This window comes from Gekko japonicus, unplaced genomic scaffold, assembly GCF_001447785.1.
Source record: "Gekko japonicus isolate JY-2015 unplaced genomic scaffold, Gekko_japonicus_V1.1 scaffold2406, whole genome shotgun sequence".
NCBI lineage: Eukaryota > Metazoa > Chordata > Lepidosauria > Squamata > Gekkonidae > Gekko > Gekko japonicus.
This window is the reverse complement of record NW_015173211.1, coordinates 161,402-180,597: the sequence shown is the minus strand read 5'-3', so window position 1 is coordinate 180,597 and position 19,196 is coordinate 161,402. Positions and strand designations below refer to the sequence as shown.

General features: G+C 48.3%; 1 protein-coding gene across 1 annotated transcript in view; it reads left to right on the top strand.

The window, feature by feature from the left end:
- The window catches only part of LOC107120053 (protein hinderin-like), a gene marked incomplete at its 3' end in the record, with an annotated part of 111,715 nt that overhangs the window by 8,700 nt on the left and 83,819 nt on the right, over window positions 1–19,196 (top strand). The gene's annotated exons all lie outside the window — the stretch shown is intronic.

Here is a 19,196-nt window from a genome sequence, read left to right as displayed (position 1 = left end):
CCCCCCCCCCGCCCAATGCTGCCCTCTACAGAATCCACCCCCCAAACCTCCAGGTATTTCCCTCCTTAGAGCTGGCAACCCTACATTCCCCTCAATGCCTGTTGGTAGGCAACTAAGCTTGGTCCTGTCACCTACTTTGGCCTTTGGGAGAAAACACATTGGGGCCAGTCCTGATAGGGTTGCCAACTCCAGATGGGCAATTCCTGGAGATTTGAGGGATGGAGCCTGAAGAGGGTGAGGTTTGAGGAGGGGTGGGACCTCAGGCAGATACAATGCCATAGACTCCAGCCACCAAACCAATCAGTCCCACATAGGGAACCATTGTTGCCAATCTCCAGGTGAGGGCTGGAGAGCACTCAGAATGGGGCCAGTCCTGATAGGGTTGCCAACTCCAGATGGGAAATTTCTGGAGACTTGAGGGATGGAGCCTGAAGAGGGTGAGGTTTGAGGAGGGGTGGGACCTCAGACAGGTACACTGCCATAGACTCCACCCTCCAAACCAGTCAGTCCCACATAGGGAACAATTGCTGCCAATCTCCAGGTGAGGGCTACAAATCACTCACAATTACAACTGCTCTTCAGGTAGCAGAGATCAGTTCCTCTGGAGAAAACAATGGACTCTGTCATTATACCCTGCTGAGGTCACCACAGCAAATTGACACTGTTTGCCCAAAGCCAGAGCACTCCCCCAGAGTCTCTTTCTAGATCCCGTTGTATTGCTTTCACAACGGGCTTTACTGCTTGTCCTATGATAAAGTGCTAGTGCGACACCACCGGCGTAATCGGTTCTTATTGGAACGCCTGGTGAAACAGTTCTGTTTTAACGGCTCTCCGGAACTGCTGGAGGTTCCGTAGAGCTCTAACCTCATGAGGGAGCTCGTTCCACAGCGTTGGTGCCGCCAGGTTCAATCCCCAGCATCTCCACTTAAAAAGGACCAGACAATAAGTGATGGGAAAGACCTTGATCTGAGACCCTGGAGAGCTGCTGCCAATCTGAGTAGACAATACTGATCTGATTTATTTATTTATTATTTCATTAAGCTCCTAGCCTGCCCTACCAGTTTGGTGTAGTGGTTAAGTGTGCGGACTCTAATCTGGGAGAACTGGGTTTGATTCCCAACGCCTCCACTTGCAGCTGCTGGATGACCTTGGGCAAACCATTGTTCTGTCAGAGCTGTTCTTGAAAAAGAGCAGTCTCTGTGAAGACCTCTCTCAGCCCCACCTACCTCACAGGGTGTCTGTTGTGGGGAGGGGAAGGGAAGGAGACTCTAAGCTGCTCTGAGACTCCGAGAGAAGGGTGGGGTATAAATCCAATCTCTTCTTCTTCTACCCCAGAAGCAGACACTTGATGGGCCAATGGTCAATGGTCTGATTCGGTATAGAATCATAGAATGTTAGAGTTGGAAGGGACCTTGCAGGTCATCTAGTCCAACCCCCTGCACTCTGCAGGAGCATAGCTGAAAGATAGCCCTACATACCTACAACATACCTGAAAGATGGTCGTCCAGCCTCCGCTTGAAAATGTCCAGCGAAGGAGAATCCACCACCTCCTGAGGCAGTCTGTTCCACTGCTCAACCACTCTTACCGTTAGGAAGTTTCTCCTGATATTTAGTTGGTAACGACCCCCTTGTAATCTCCACCCATTAGATCTACTCTTGCAATCCGGAGCAAGAGCAAGAGAGAAGTAGAAGAGAGAAGTAGAAGGCAGCTTAGAGTGTGTTCATGTGCTCTGTTTCCCATTCCATTCCCACACCCCTTCGCAAGCGTTAACAGACCTGATCTGTTCCAATAAGGCCAGAATATCCACAGAAGGGTTCATATTGGTTTCCAGATAGAAGAGCCTTATTGCCGCTATTTTGGAAGGGCGAACCACAGCACATTCAGGCAGATCCCACGCTGGGAGGCTATAACGAGAGCAGTCCAGGGACAGCTGGCTTTCCGGCACCTCTGAAAGGTCAGGACTTCTTGGCTGTTGGGCAGCCTTGCCTGGCAATGGGCACTGACCGTCCCACAGTAATGATATTGGTTGCTTCTGTCTGGAAGATTCCCGGGATGTACGGTTGGAGAAACGAAAGCGTTGTAAAGCGTGGTTTTAAAAAAGGCCTCAGCTTGCAAGACTCTGCCTAACGGAGCGGGAATTAGTCATTTACAAAACGGTGGATTGTCATATGCTGGTCGTGAGTGATGGAGGACCACTTGCCCTGACAGCCACGAACGAGCTGTCAGTGGGGGGTGTCTGTGGTGGACTAGACTGAACAAGTCACGGTGGCGGTGTGCGTGGACTCCACGCCTGGTTGCATTGTTTCCCGCAGCGGAGTCCCGCAGCACGAGAATTGCCTGGCTGCGTTCTTTTCGCACTTGTGCAGGCTCCCGAAGAAGAAGAAGAGATTGGATTTATACCCCGCCCTTCACTTGGAGTCTCAGAGCGGCTTACAAACTCCTCTCCCTTCCCCTCCCCACAACAGACACCCTGTGAGGTGGGTGGGGCTGAGAGAGCTCTGACACAAACTGCTCTTTCAGGAACAGCTGTGCCAAAGCTTGTGACTGTCCCAAGGTCACATCAGCAGGTGCAAGTGGAGGAGTCGGGAATCAAACCCGGTTCTCCCAGATTAGAGTCCGCACACTGAACCACTACACCAAACTGGCTCTCCACTACACCAAACTGGCTCCGAAAATGTTGCTGGTCAGAGCTGAATTCTGAGCTAGGAGGACCGACCATCTGACTCGATATATTTAGGGTTGTGGGGGGGTTTTGCTTCCGAGTTGCAGCCAGCTTAGGGCGGCCCCGTAGTGTTTTCGAGGCCCCGTAGTGTTTTCGAGGCCCCGTAGTGTTTTCTTCTCCAGTGAGGGCTCCCTTCTCATTGGGTGGCCAAAGTTTTTGAGCTTCAGCTTCAGTATCTGGCCTTCCAGGGAACAGTTAGGGTTGATTTCTTTTAGGATTGACTGATTCGATCTCCTTGCAGTCCAAGGGACTCTCAATAGTCTCCTCCAGCACCACAATTTGGAAGCATCTTTTCTTCGGCGCTCGGCCTTCCTTATGGTCCAACTCTCGCAGCCATACATGACTACTGGGATTACTACCATTTCTTTGACCATACGGACTTTTGTTGGCAGGGTGATATCCGTACTCTTTATTATGCTGTCTAGAAGCTCTATGGATGCAAATGAAATAAATCAAATAATTTCATGTTAATCGGAACGAGCCAGCCAGTCTTCTGCCTGAACGTCTCAGGTGGCTCTGATTTATTACTGGGCTCTTCCCCCCTTTTCTAGTTCTAGTTTATTTATTGAATTGTGTCAGTCGCCGTGGCTTGAAGGCAGGCCATCCCTGAAGATGGACCCCACCGAGAGCGAGGTAGTGGGCAAACACAGCTCGGGAGAAAGGATTTCTTCCCTATTTCTCAGGAGTAGCGCCTGATTATCATAGCTTAGGAGAGGCCTCCGTGGTCATAAATTGCATCTAACTCATCCTTTGCCAAACGTCTATCAAGGCTCTCCTTAAAAGTCCCCGCAAAGAAATTGATTCTGTGTTAGGGAATAAAAGCAGCTGCCCACTGAAGTGAAAGGGAATCTGCTTTTCTTTCAGTCTTATTTCTCTCTGTGGCCCACATGGGAAGATTTATGTACATAAATTCATGGCTGCTTTTAACTCGGAAGTCACAAGGACCGGAGCTGTGTTTCCTACTTAACTGGGCAGAAATCTAATAGGGGCGAAGGAGTACCGGATGCATCTGTGCCCCACACTCTAGGTGAGCGGGCTGTTTTCTTGAGGGAGCGAGCGTAGGACACCGTGATGGCCAGAGACATGGACGGCTTTAAAAGGGGATTAGGCATTGTGGCTAAAAGGCATCTCCTCTGTTAGAGGAAGTCAGCCTCCATAAGAACATAAGAGATGCCAATGTTGGATCAGGCCAAAGGCCCACTGTGTCACACAGTGGCCAGAAATACCAGTGCCATCAGGAGGTCCACCAGTGGGACCAGGATGCTAGGAGCCCTCCCACTGTTGACCCCCCCAGGCTCCGAACACCATTGTGAACAGGCAACATCAAGGGCCTCGACCTCTGTGCCCTGTAGTTGGCCCTCCAGAGGAACTGGCTGGCCATTGTGTGAGGCAGGATGCTGGACTAGATGGGCCACTGGTCTGATCCAGCAGGGCTCTTCTGATGTTCTTATGAAGGCATTGGCCTCTGTGCCCTGTTGTTGGCCCTTCAGAGGAACTGGTTGGCTGCTGTGTGAGACAGGATGCTGGACTAGATGGACCACTGGTCCGATTCAGCATGGTTTCTGTGATGTTCTTCTGAAGACCTCAGCCTCTCTACCCTGTTGTTGGCCCTCCAGAGGAACTGGTTAGCTGCTGTGTGAAACAGGATGCTGGACTAGATGGACCCTCACTGGTCTGATCCAGCAGGGCTGTTCTGACGTCCTTGCGAAGGCCTCGGCCTCTCTGCCCTGTTGTTGGCCCTCCAGAGGAACTGGTTGTCTGCTGTGTGAGACAGGATGCTGGACTAGATGGACCCTCACTGGTTTGATCCAGCAGGGCTATTCTTTCTTTCTTTCTTTCTTTCTTTCTTTCTTTCTTTCTTTCTTTCTTTCTTTCTTTCTTTCTTTCTTTCTAGAATTTTATAAGTTTAAGCACAGAGAAAGGGGAAGGGGAAAGAAGGGGAAAAGGAAAGATACAGAAATATATATTTAAAAAATCCAATCTAACATTCTGCATGCAAATCTTCTCCTTAGAACTTCCCAACTACTACATCTGACATTCTTATTATTCTTCATTTAATCTTATTTTCTCAGCACTTAAGTTTTAGCCAGTCATAAAATGCCCTCCACGATCCCATAACTTCTTGTTCCATGTTTCCTTTTAATATATTTGTCAATCTGTCCATTTCAGCACATTCCATAATCTTCAATATTAACTCATACAGCATTGGGATCTTCAATGTCCTCCATGTCATTGCATATGAAATTCTGGCTGCTGTTATATCATGTATCTATGGTTCTTGTCTAAGTCATCTGGTAAACAGAAATATCTCTGGCTTAAAAGGTATTGTTACCAGCAGAGCTATTCTGATGTTCTTATCAAGGCCTTGGCCTCTGTGCCCTTTTGTTGGCTGTCCAGAGGAACTGGTTGGCCACTGGCTGAGATGGGATGCTGGACTAGATGGACCAGTGGTGTGATCCAGCAGGGCTGTTCTGATGTTCTTATGAAGGCATTGGTCTCTCTGCTCTGTTGTTGGTCTTCTAGAGGAACTGTTTGGCCACTGTGTAAGACAGGATGCTGGACTAGATGGACCACTGGTCTGACCCAGCAGGGCTCTTCTGATGTTCTTATCAGGGGAAGGCTTCAGCCTCTCTGCCCTATTTGTTGGCCCTCCAGAGTGTTTGGCCACTGTGTGAGACAGGATGCTGGACTCGATGGACCACTGACCTGATCCAGCAGGTCTTCTGATGTTCTTAATAGATGTTGCCTTTTCGACTGAGGACTCGAGGAGGAGCCCAGTCCTCTTACACCATCTCCCCATTGTGCTACTTATACACTGATTAAACCGAGAGCCCGTGACCCCACCATCCACACTGCCCCACAGCCCTATGCCAGAGCACCTGCTCTTCGTGCAGAAGGTGCCTGCTCCAGCCCCTGGTGACTCTGATTAAAGGAGAAGACCTCCTCTGCCTTCCGCTCTGGAGAGCCACCATCTGCCAGAGCAGACAGTGCTCTGCTGAATGCAGCTTCGTATGTTTATGAGCACAAATCTCCAACTTGGCTATTAGCCAGAGGGAGCCATACCTTGGAGGCCGAGAACCTGCTATGCACAGTGAAGGTTCAGTCCCAGCACCTCCCGTTAAATGGATCTCTCGTGGCAGAGTTGTGAAAGACGCTTTGGTGGCTTGGGAAGCAGCTGCCAGTCTAAGTAAAGGGCTCTGGGCTAGACCAAGCATCTCCATGGAAGGGACTTTTCCTAGGATCATGTGACTTAGGAAGGGGATGGCCGTGGCTTTGCGGGCTGGGAAGATGTGAATAGCTCTCGTCCCTTGCTGTCCTTCCTAGAGGACCATTCCCACTGGTGGACCTCCTGATGGCACCTGGTATTTCTGGCCACTGTGTGATACAGAGTGTTGGACTGGATGGGCCACTGGCCTGATCCAACATTTCCTTCTCTTATGTTCTTATATTCTTATGGCATATCCCTGTTCCTTAAATGAGAACAGATCCCACGTCGTTGGTTGCCCATCTTTGTGGTTGAATACCTTTAATGTAAGTAGGAGGAGTGATAATCTGCTGAGCATGTCTGGCGATAAATATATGAATTCAGACATATTCCATCCACTGTTCCCTCTGAGATGAGGTAGTGTGAGCCAGCTCACAGTTTTTTAGCCTCCGGCTCACGCATTTTTGTCTTAGCTGAGGAAGGGTGGCTCCAGAGCAAACTAACTTATGCAGTAGCCAAATGGCTCGCTCGCCACTTTAATGCCAGTAGCTCACAAAGAAGGATTTTTTTCCTCATGCGACTCCACAGCTTAGAGGGAGCATCGATTCCAGCCTGTGTTCTACCAGCTGCAATTGAGCTACCAGTGAACACGGATCTTCATCTTGGCTTTCTCTTGGATTAAGAAGCAACAACAACAAGAAACAAAATGGCACCTTGATTTTAGGGCTGCGGAAATCGGCTTCCGAGTGTCATAGGCAGTCTGGTAGAATCCCCAGTAGAGGAATGAATTGAGGCAGGGCTTGGCATTGTTGTTGTTCAGTCGCACAGTTGAGTCCGACTCTTTGCGACCCCATGGACCAGATCACGCCAGGCCTTCCAGTCTTCCGCCGTCCACTGAAGTTTGTTCAACTTCATGTTCGTTGCATCTATGACACTGTCTAACCATCTCATCCTTTGCCGTCCCCGTCTTCTTTGACCTTCAGTCTTTCCCAGCATCAGGGTCTTCTCCAGTGAGTGCTCCCTTCTCATTGGGTGGCCAAAGTATTTGAGCTTCAGTTTCATTATCTGGCCTTCCAAGGAACAGTCAGGGTTGGTTCCTTTTAGGATTGACTGATTGGATCTTCTTGCAGTCCAAGGGACTCTCAAGAGTCTTCTCCAGCACCATAGTTCAAAAGAATCTATTCTTCAGCGCTCGGCCTTCCTTATAGTCCAACTCTCGCAGCCATACATGACTACTGGGAATACCATTGCTTTGCCATCCAGAGCTTCGCTAGTGCTTTAGGTTTCCCGATCTGCGGAACCTCCTGCCTGGCCTATTGGCCACTGTCTTGACAGCTCTTCTCAAATAACTTGTGCTCAAATGCCTTCTCCATCGTTGGCCTCCGTGGCTTGCCATGTTTGAAATGCTTACTCCCTGTTCCGAACGCATTCACAGGGAGGACTGCTCTCAGTTTGGCCGGTGCAGGAGAGTCCACCTGTAGCCCATTCATCAGATGCTGACTGAAATCATCCTGAGATAAGGTGGAGAAGGCCCAGAGGTGGAGGGTGGGTGACTCTTTAGAGGGGCTGTAGCTCGGTGGTAGAGCATCTGCTTGGCATACTGAAGGTCCCAGGTTCAATCCCCAGCATCTCCAGTTGAAAGAACCGGGGTTCAGTGTGGCCAAGTGCAAAGTGATGCACATTGGAACCAAAAATCCTAAATATAAACACACATTGATGGGGTCCGAACTGGCAGCGTCTGACCAAGAGAGAGATCTTGGAGTCGTAGTAGATAACTCACTGAAAATGTCGAGACAGTGTGCAACTGCAATAAAAAAGGCCAACGCTATGCTGGGGATTATTAGGAACGGAACTGAAAACAAATCAGCCAGCATCATAATGCCCCTGTATAAATCAATGGTGCGACATCATTTGGAGTATTGTGTACAGTTCTGCTCACCACACCACAAAAAGGATATTACAAAAAGTGCAGAAAAAGGCAACTAGAATGATAGAAGGGTTGGAACACTTTCCCTATGAAGAAAGCTTAAAATGCTTGGGGCTCTTTAGCTTGGAGAAACGACGGCTGAGGGGTGACATGATCGAGTTTTATAAGTTTATGCCTGAGATAGAGCAGGTCGAGAAAGAAGTGCTTTTCTCCCTTTCTCACAATACAAGAACTCGTGAGCACTCCATGAAATTGCTGAGCAGTCGGGTCAGAACAGATAAAAGGTAGTCCTTCTGGTGTAGTGGTTAAGTGTATGGACTCTAATCTGGGAGAACCGGGTTTGATTCCCCACTCCTCCACTTGCACCTGCTGATGTGACCTTGGGTCAGTCACAAGCTCTGGCACAGCTGTCCTTGAAAAAGAGCAGTTTGTGTCAGAGTTCTCTCAGCCCCACCCACTTCACAGGGTGTCTGTTGTGGGCAGGGGAAGGGAAAGGGGTTTGTAAGCCGCTCTGAGACTCCAAGTGAAGGGCGGGGTATAAATCCAATCTCTTCTTCTTCTTCTTCACTGAAAAAGTGATTAACACATGGGAATCACTGCCACGGGAGGTGGTGGCGGCTACAAGCATGGATGTCTTCAAGAGGGAATCAGATAAGCATATGGAGCAGAGGCCCATCAGTGGCTATTAGCCACAAGGTATAGATAGGAACTCTCAGTCTGGGGCAAGGGATGCTCTGTATTCTTGGTGCTTGGGGGGGGCAACTTTGGGAGGGCTTCTAGTGTCCTGGCCCCACTGCTGGACCTCCTGATGGCACCTGGTATTTTTGGCCACTGTGTGACACAGAGTGTTGGACTGGATGGGCCTTTGGCCTGATCCAACATTGGCTTCTCTTATGTTCTTATGTTCTAATCAGGGAGTAGGTAATGTGGAAGACCTCACCCTGAGACCCTGGAGAGCCGCTGCCATTCTGAGTAGACAATACTGACCTTGATGGATAAAGGGACTGATTCAGTAGAAGGCAGCTTCATATGTACTGAGAAGGTCAGTACAGGGTGGCTAGTTCTTCCCCTCTGGGAAGAAATCCATAACAAGTGCTTTCTTTGTTGTTACGTGTGCCTGGCAAAAGCGGTGAGGAGTTGGGGTGCCGTCTCGAATCATCGTAGTTAGGCGTGTCAAGGGAGGGCACGAAAGCTCAGCCCGCCAAGAGATTCATTGTGCTCGCGGTGCAGATGTGAAGTGCAGATGTCATGTGTGGCCATAAACTCTGTCAGTGGCGGCTTGTGCTTGCTCACCCACCCGAAGCAAGTCTTCAGGACCTCTCCCTGCATATTTTCTCCAGAGAATGCCGCAGAGGGTCTTTGGAACTGTCGGGCTGTCGTGAGATCTCGAGTCGTGGCCACTAAGGGGAGCCTTTGGTCCATTTTTCATTTCCATGGCACTGACCACTGCCTTTGTCAGCTCTGGGGATGCACATATGGTGGAATATTATTGTTTTATGGTTACAATTATGAGCAATTTGATAGAAAATGGCAGCTAAATTAAGCCGTGTTCTCTATTTGTTTCTATCTTGCTCTTTAAATATGTGAAAAGGAGAAGGCGACTCACCCGTTTTCTTTGTTCCAGAGAGTTAGTCCCTCCTTCTTTCGTTCCCCCACTCCCCACTTTAGTTTGTAGCTTAAGCTGGGTTTACTTCCCATTGCAAGCGGAACATATTTTTAGGGGAAATTTTTAGGGGAAATTGTGCCTTGTTCAGTTGCCTTGGCGCTGCCTTCTCGCTCTTTGCGCCGTGGCTTAGTGATGGACACACGCATCGGTGATCGTCCTTCTTGGCCGCTTCCCATTGCAGGAACTTAGATCACCTGAGGGCCCGCCAAGGGAAATGTGTATGTTTGGATATGGATTTTGGCTAAAGCATCCTCAGCGGGCCCAGGTGCCGTTCATGCTCACAGTGTCTTGGATGGTGTTGAACGGGTATGTTCAACAAACCATCTTTCGGGTATGTTGTAGGGCTGTCTTTCGGCTGTGGTCCTGCAGATTGCAGGGGATTGGACTAGGTGACCTGTAAGGTCCCTTCCAACTCTAACATTCCATGATTCTGTGACCTCCATCTGCATGCTTTATTGTAGTCCCAGTTTGTGGGTAGTGGTTAGACTGGGCCATTTTTGCCCGTGATCGAGGTAGAGTTTGAACCTAAGGGGTACTTGTCTTTCCCAGAGATCAAGAGGGATACATGCATATGGGAAAGAAGAAAGTGGCTTGTAGCTTTGAGAGTGGGGACTTTTTTTTTAACGCAGCCATCTGCATTACTTCCTTTTTTGTGCATCCAGGCCTCGCTTGCTGACCATCTGCCTCTTTAACGCTGTACTGAAAGTGTTCTTTTTAAATGTGGAGCACAAGGCGTTGCCATGTTGGATTTGGTTTTTGCCCTGATTGGCTATATGCTTTTCTAATAAACGAACTTGGCATTTGAGGGGAGGGGTCTTCATCTTCATTTCTGGAAGATTCATTAACCTCTGGGAGGAGGTTAAGCTAAAATAATGGAAAACTGACACTTGATTGGAATTGGAAATGATAAAGGATTGCCATAAGATAACTGCAATTTTGGGTCACAGAACTTTTGAATGCAGTATTTAATTGCCCGCCCTGAAAGTGTAGAGGAAGAAGTACTTTTCTCCATTTCTCACAATACAAAACTCGTAGGCAGTCAATGAAATTGATGAACAGTCGGGTTAGAACAGATCAAAGGAAGTCCTTCTTTACCTGAAGAGTAATTAGAATCATAGAATCATAGAATGTTAGAGTTGGAAGGGACCTTTCAGGTCATCGAGTCCAACCCCCTGCACTCTGCAGAAGCAGAGCCGAAAGAGAGCCCTACAACATACCCGAAAGATGGTCATCCAGCCTCCACTTAAAAATGTCCAGCAAAGGAGCATCCATCACCTCCCAAGGCAGACTGTTCCACTGCTCAACCACTCTTACAGGTAGGAAGTTTCTCCTGATATTTCGCCGGTATCGACTCCCTTGTAATTTCCACCCATTAGATCTAGTCTTGCAATCCGGAGCAAGAGGGAATAGATCCGCTCCGTCTCCTACATGACAGCCCTTCAAATACTTGAAGACTGCAATCATGTCCCCTCTAAGCCTTCTCTTTCCCAGGCTAAACATACCCAGCTCTTTCAGCCTCTCCTCGTAAGACTTGGATTACAACCCTCTCACCATCCTGGTTGCCCTCTTCTGGACACGCTTGAGCTTGTCAACATCCTTCTTAAAATGTGGTGCCCAAAACTGGACACAGGACTCCAGGTGAGGCCTGACCATAGCGGAATAGAGTGGTACTACCACCTCCCGTGATCTGGACACAATGCTTCTGTGAATGCATCCTAAGATTGCATTAGCTTTCTTTGCAGTCACATTGCACTGCAGGCTCATGTTTAGCTTGTGATCAGCCAGAACACCTAGATCCCTTTCACATGTGCTGCTGTCAAGCCAAGTCCCTCCCATTCTGTATCTGTGCCTTAACATGTGGAATTCACAGCCGCAGGAAGTGGTGACAGCTACAGCTTCAAGAGGGGATTGGATCCACATATGGAGCAGAGGTCCATCACTGGCTATTAGCCACGAGGTATAGATGGAACACTCTGTCTGGGGCAAGTGATGCTATGTATTCTTGGTGCTTGGGGGGCCTCAGTGGGAGGGCTTTCGGAGTTCTGGCCCCACTGGTGGACCTCCTGATGGCACCTGGGCTTTGTGACAGAGTGCATTGAACTGGATTGGTCATTGGCCTGATTGAACATGGTTTCTCTTTTATTCTTAAGTGAATGTCTATAGTCAGAAGTTTTCCCCACCACCATATTTATGAGTACGCTTCCCTTCGAAGTATAGTGGATGAGGTTTTGGAATGAAATGGAGTGATTGTAGCTAGAAACTCTGAAAGAGCTAATGCATACCTAAGAACAACTTTTTAAACATTAGATTTCTCATAGTTTCTGCTTATCGAGGGGAACTGGGCATTTTGCGTGTCAGTGAGGTTTTTTTCTGGGTGAATGATGCTCAGGTACAGGTTGCCAGTGTCACATGACTGTATGAACCCTTTCATTGTGTGCGCTCCACCTTCCTTCCCCAGAGAGAAAAGACAATTTCTCAGTGCATTAGCATGTAGAATGGATATCTTGCCACTGGTGCCAGGTGAGCTAAAAATTAAAAAAAAAGATTTCCCCCCATAATCTTGGCAGTCACTGTACCGAGTTGTATTAGTTGAGGCTACTTTGTATTCCGTACTTTGCTAGGTGAGGTTGATTAAGCAAGCAGTGTTCAAGAAGCTACATTCCAAAGTGATCAGAAACGGGGCTGTGCCAGATTTCCCCACCTCCAGCTCCAAGGTTGACACTCTGTGGGAAGGGGCTATGGCTTAGTGGTAGATCACCAACTTAGCATGCAGAAGGTTCCAGGTTCGATACCCGGCATCTCCACTAAGGGCCAGGTTATAGGTGATGTGAAACTGGGGCGGACCAAATACTTTCCACCACCACCTCTGAGGCAAAACGCTGAGGCAAAACTCTGTGGGGAGGGCCGTGGCCAATGCTCCCTCTAAGCTTGTGGAGCTTTGCGAGCAAAAATTCTCCTTTGTGAGCTCCTGGCATGAAAGTTGTGAGCGAGCGATTTGGCTACTGCATAAATCAGTTTGCTCTGGAGCCCTCCTTCCTGAGTGAAGACAAAAAACTGTGAGCCGGAGGCTAAAAAACTGTCAGCTCACTCACACTAACTCAGCTTAGAGGGAACGCTGGCCGTGGCTCAGAAGAAGAAGAAGAAGAAGAGATTGGATTTATACCCTGCCCTTCACTACCCAAAGGTGCCTCAGAGCGGCTTACAAACTCCTTTCCCTTCCCTTCCCTTCCCCTCCCCTCAACACAAACCTTGTGAGGTAGGCGGGGCTGAGAGAGCTCTGATAGAAACTGCTCTTTTTCAAGAACAGCTCTTATCAGAACTACGGCTTGCCCAAGTTCATCCAGCAGGTGCAAGTGGAGGAGTGGGGAATCAAACCTGGTTCTCCCAGATTAGAGTCCGCGCACTTAACCACTACACCGATAGCATCTGTTTGGCATGCAGAAGGTCCCAGGCTCAATCCCCAGCATCTCCAAGTAAAAAGGACCAGGCAGCAGGTGACACGAAAGACCTCTACCTGAGACCCTGGAGAGCCACTGCTAGTCTGTGTAGACAGTACTGACCTTAACGGACCAAGGGACCGATTCAGTATAAGGCAGCTTCATGTGTCCAAAGCTAGTGATTACAGCAGATTGGAAACTTTCCTAAATAGAAATGTGAATGTGAATCTTTTCTCCAGGTGACCCCCACAGAATGGGGCACCACGTAGTCATTGGGTCTCGCAGTACTGTCTGCTGCAACGTCAGTAACCCTCGCTTTATGGCTTGCTGCAGCCAATCAGATTTGGGTCATGCCGTTGAGGGGAATTGTGGTTTTGCCAGTGAACAAAGTAAGGGTTTGTTGCTGTCTTCTTGGCGCTTGGGGGGCCAACAGTGGGAGGGCTTCTAATGTCCTGGCCCCACTGCTGGACCTCCTGATGGCACCTGGTATTTTTGGCCACTGTGTGACACAGAGTGTTGGACTAGATGGGCCACTGGCCTGATCCAACATTGGCGTCTCTTATGTTCTTATGTTCTCAAGGGAGCTAAGCAAGAGTGGCAAAAGGGGGCCCAAAATGGGAGGCGTTTCTTTGTCACTGTCATTCGTGGTTACCTATGAGCACCTCTGGGCACTCCGACCACATTTAAAAAGTAATAATTCTGAAAAAAACGAATCCAGTTGGATCTGAAACTGAATACGATCCGGGGACCGCTGTGAAATTTCCTTCGATTAGCGGCTTTGGCAACATCCTCAGCTGTTTTGTGGTTCTCCGCTGTCCCGTGCGCCGTCAGAAGAACTTCAGGTCTGTTCTTCTCAGAAAGCATTCAAGTACTTGAAGGAACAAGGGCACATAAACCTTCCTTCAGTCGCTTCTGGAATTTCCGTCTTTGCCGGAATAAATCATCTCGGCAATTTTGACCGGCGTGAGGAGCTTAGTGCTTTTTCGCTGATTTAAAAAATCAAGGTTAGTAGCTGCTGTGCAGGTGGCATGGGTGGAGGTGGAAGGATTATTTTCCCAAACAACTCATTCAGCTGATTAGGAAGCGGCATCTTTTAAGTTACTCTGGCCTTATTGGTGCCAGATGCAAACTGAAGAAGGTTTGAATTGGATCTCCTCCGGGCTCTGCCAGCTGAGACGGGGGAATCTTTTCCCCCCTTGTTTTGGTGTGCGGGTGCTTTTTTTCTTTTTTTACACTTTAAGGCAGGTAACCTCTACTTCCCTCATTTGTATGCATGATGCGCTGTCTCAGCTCACTTCAAAGTGTAATCAAGTCGTGAACTAATTATGATACCATATTCCCAAAGAATGTAAATTTAATTTCCTTTCACACACAATGGGAACCATATTAGCCATTCCTTGATGGCGAAGCTATACCGTTCAAGAATGGAACAACAACTTTTGGAATAGAAATGAGCAGCTTAACTTTTAGAGGCGTGGTGTCCTTTCTTTAGAGCCAGTTTGGTGTAGTGGTTAAGTGTGCGGACTCTAATCTGGGAGAACCAGGTTTGATTCCCCACTCCTCCACTTGCAACTGCTGATGTGACCTTGGGTCAGTCACAAGCTCTGGCACAGCTGTTCCTGAAAGAGCAGTTTGTGTCAGAGTTCTCTCAGCCCCACCTACCTCGCAGGGTGTCTGTTGTGGGGAGGGGAAGGGAAAGGAGTTTGTAAGCCGCTCTGAGACTCCCAGTGAAAGGCGGGGTATAAATCCAATCTCCTCTTCTCTTCTTCTTCTTCCCTGAGTTTGCGTTACTGGTGGTCCGCTATCAGTAAAATACCCCAAACAGCCTCACTTCTGTTGCGCCGAAATTTCGCTATATGTTTCTTCATCTTCCCCTCCCCTCTGGTTTTTGTGTGTCTGCCCATGCTGATCTCCCGAACTTTGTGAGACTCTGGAGGACGTTGCCTTTCCTCGTGTTCACAGCTTCAGCAGAATCTGCTCTTTCATTAAAGGAGGGCCATGCGAGAAGTTCCCCAGCAGGTTCTGAGCTCACTTGAGCTTGAATAGTCCACATAAGCTCACTTATATTGGAACCGGAGAAGTAAAGTTGTTCATAAAACATTTTATTACCTTCTGTCTTTTTGCCGCACCTTCAGATTTTAGGTAATAAACCTGCTGGGAAGCAGGTAGGCTTTCTGCTTTCCCAGGGCAATAATACGGACAGGCAAACGTGTCTCTCCGTTAGATTCGGCGAGCTCCGTCAGCATGTGCCGTTCGTGCGTCACAGGATGTTCCACACCAGATGATATTGGTTCTTGCGCTTGGCTTGACGCATCGGCATGTGTGTGTTTTTTTTAATGACTTGAGCCCTCCCAGAAGTTTCACAGTGTGGAGTGTACTTTCTGAGTTTAGTTGGAATTAGGAAAACTATCATGGTTTTTACGCCGGTGAGCATATGACATTGCTGTGCGAACAAAAGAGAACAGCAGATGAGATTTTTCAGGTGTATTTTTAATGGTGTCTGCAGCCCGAGGGCTGAAGAGGGAGACAGGATTCTTTTCTCACTACAGATGCTAATTTTCTGCCCCTAAGCATTTCTCCCCTGCTTTAATCTAGTTGATTACAATGTGCACTGTGCCTCTACATCCCGAATTCCTTCTTTTTTGTGACACCCCTCCCATCTTCTGACTGGAATATACAGATTCTGACATCTCCATTCCTACTCGTATCTGACACAGTTTGAGTCCAGTGGCACCTTTAAGACCAGCAAAGTTTAATTCTGCGTACAAGCTTCCGTGTGCACGCACACTTCTTAAGATATCGGAAGAAGTGTGCATGCACACGAAAGGCCCCACTGGTGGACCTCCTGATGGCACCTGGTATTTTTGGCCACTGTGTGACAGAGTGTTGGACTGGATGGTCATTTGGCCTGATCCAACATTGGCGTCTCTTATGTTCTTATGTTCTTATGCCCAGAATGTGTGCATGCACACTTCTTTAGCTATCTGAAGAAGTGTGCATGCACGCAAAAGCTTCTACCCAGGATTAAACGTTGTTGACCTTAAAGGTGCCGCTGGACTCAAACTTTGTTCTGTTGCTTCAGACCAACACGGCGACCCCCACCTGAATGTATCCGACAAAGTGAGATTTGACTCTGGAAAACTCATACCCGAAAATCTCATTGGTCTCTAAGGTGCTCCTGGACTCAGATCGAGCTGTTCCAGTGCAGACCAACACAGTGCAGACCTCAAACTATCTTCCCTCTATGGCCCCGGTCAAACGGGCTGGATATCGCGGGGGGGGGGGCATGGCTGTTTGCCCTGGAGCGAACTACCGCGTGACCGCCGGATCAAACATCCCGCCGACGTCTCGTGGTTCGGGGGGAGGTGCCGATCATACGTCAATCCTGCAGCGCAACAAAAAAGCGGCGCGGCGGGGGTTGTATTTTTTTTAACCGAACTGTGTGCATGCGCCGTTGGGTGCTTGTGCGCATCCCGTGGAGACTTGGGGGAAAAAACACCTTTTCGTGATGGGACATGGCCGGGCGCCGGATGCCACGAGCTACCACCAGAAACGTGATCAGACGCCCGCCCTTGCCCCGCGGTTTCCGGAAACTAGTACCTCGGAGGGAAGCCTCGGGTTTGTCATGGGAGCTCTACTCTTCCCAGATGTTGCGGTTTGATCGCGCCCGGAAAATCTGCCTATCTTCCGTCTCTGTAGCGTGGCTAATGCTCCGTGTGACCGCAGCCTTAGTATCTTTTATTTACATACCGTTATTCCCACATCCGGTACCCCCCTCAGCCTGTATATAGCCCAGTGCTGAGGAGGCTGTGCACAGTTGTCAGTGTTGGCACCTCTCCACTCAAAGTCATGGTGCTGTTTCTCTCTCTCTCTCTCTCTCTCTCTCTCTCTCTCTCTCTCTCTCTCTCTCTCTCTCTCTCTCTGCCCTTCTGTTGGCTATTGATTGCAGTTAGAATGTTTGCAAACCTTCTGTGACATCACAGCAGCCCAGACAATGGCTAGGGAAGTTTCAAAGGCTCTGGCTGTCTCTATTTCACCTCTGGTTTCGTAGGCATATTTTTGAATTTGTTACTTCTTTCCTGTACCAGTAGGATTTTTTTATATACAGCAAATGGATGCACTCTGTGTGAAATCAAGAAAAGCAATATTGTCCAGTAAAGCAGACATATCTTTCTACCTGGAAGAAATTTGAAGAGTATCCGTGAAGAACAGGACAAGAGGCCTGGGGTGTGATTTCTGGTTTAGTTGCTGAGCTTCCCGGTTGAAATGTCAGAAAAACCACCTTGGGGACAAAAGGACGATCCCTTTTGAGAATTAATTGGGGGGCTCTAACTCGTCTGTTTATTTATTAAAATATTACAATCCTGCCTTTCCTTGTGGTTCAAGGCAGCTTACATCCATCGCTAAAACCCAAAATAAAATAACAGACCCCAAATCCCCCACCCCCAAAAAAGATGCCTGCCATTTAAACCCCCAAGGAAGCCCCTTGCAGCGCCTCCTGAAGATCTCCAAAGAGGGGACCCAAGTCTTCCCCCAGAGCTGGAGCCATGATGGAAAAGGCCTGGGCTCTGGGTCGATGCCAGACGAGCCACTCTAAGCGGTGAAGTAGCCCACTTGTCAGTAGAGCACCTGCTCCACATTCAGAAGGTCCTGGGTTCAGTCTTTGGCATGTCAGTTAGAAGGGTCTCGGGGAGCTAGGCCGTGTAGAAAAAAGACTGTGCAGAGGCAATCGCTAGATTTTCATCTCTTCAAAGGAGCTCAGAGTTGTGCTACATCATCTTTCAGGCCCCGGATTCCATCTTGAATGCCCATGTGGCAGCACTGGACCCACAGAGATGATACTGCATCGCAGGAAGTCATGCAGTATAGGAGTCACATGACAGGAAGAAGAGAAGCCAGAGTTATGATGTCAGTGGGTGGGGTGCTCCACGCTACAAGCATGCAAAGAGCATTGGGGAACTGGCTGGCAGAGTGGGTACGGTGGCCTGGCTGGGGGTGGGGTGGAGTCAAGGGAGAGCCTGTACTATGGAAGAGTCTTTTCCACTGCTGAATGACCTTCCCTTGCCACCCTATTGTTCTTCTTGCAGAGAGAGGCAGGAGGAACTTCACTCATGGTCTCTCCATGTGGCCAGCAGAGTTCTTCAGAAAGCCAGGGGGAAAAGAGACTCTCTAGTTGCCCACAAGCCACCTGGAGGTCCCGGTCTATGGGATAAACATCACTGGTGTACAAGGTTCTTCCTCTCTCAATTTTAGCCTCACAACAGCCCAGTGGGGTAGGTCAGTCTGCGAGAGTGCCCCACCGAGTTTTATGATAGGGTGAGGATTTGAACATGGTCTTCCTCATTCCTAGTCTGAATAGAGTAAAAAAATTTCTGGGCATTTTGGAGCCATGAAAAAAAAAAGATGGTTTTATAGGGGAAAAAATTGGAAATTCAAATTAGTACCGAATTTTCTTCTTGTAACACTATGAGAGACATAATTTATAACTCAGCGTATAAAATTGCACTTGGAATATTTATGGAATTTAAAAATAGAAAGGTGGGTTCTGCAATCAAACTTACAAGTCCACCCCATATTAGAGAGAGAATGTCACTCTGCCTCGACACACACTTCTTGGGGTTTTTTTCTGTCTGAGAGGCTGGAAGTAGAAAACACAAATTTTGTAATGAACAAAGGAAAGCATTGCTTGGACAGAAACAGGATCATACACTCATATATTTGAATATCAAGCTGAACACAGAAAACAATTAACTTAAATAGTGTCTTTTCATCCCTGGGAAAGAACATAATTTCTGAATGTATCCATTTGGTGCAGGCCTACACGTCTCTAAGTTGGACACTATAACCACTATGCATCCTTAGCTTGCTACCACCAATCAGAGTAGACGGTACTGGGTCAGATGGGCCAATAGCCCGATTCCACATAAGGCAGCTCCCCATGCTTTTACGTGACCCTAAAAAGCCACATATGTTAATAGATAGCTCTGAACTAGGGGGGTTCTTGTATCCAAAACGGCCTACTGCATGTTTTATGACAGTTGGAATGTATATAGATTGTTCTATTTCTGCTTACCAAAAACGCCTCATTCATAATACATCACTATTAAAGAGCAACGGAAGAGATGTACAAAGTTTAACAGGCCAAATATCTGTGGTGGTGGAAAGTGCAGACAGGTTGGGAAAGTGCTGTCAAGTTGCAACTGATTTAAGGAGGCTCTGTAGGGTTTTCAAGGCAGGA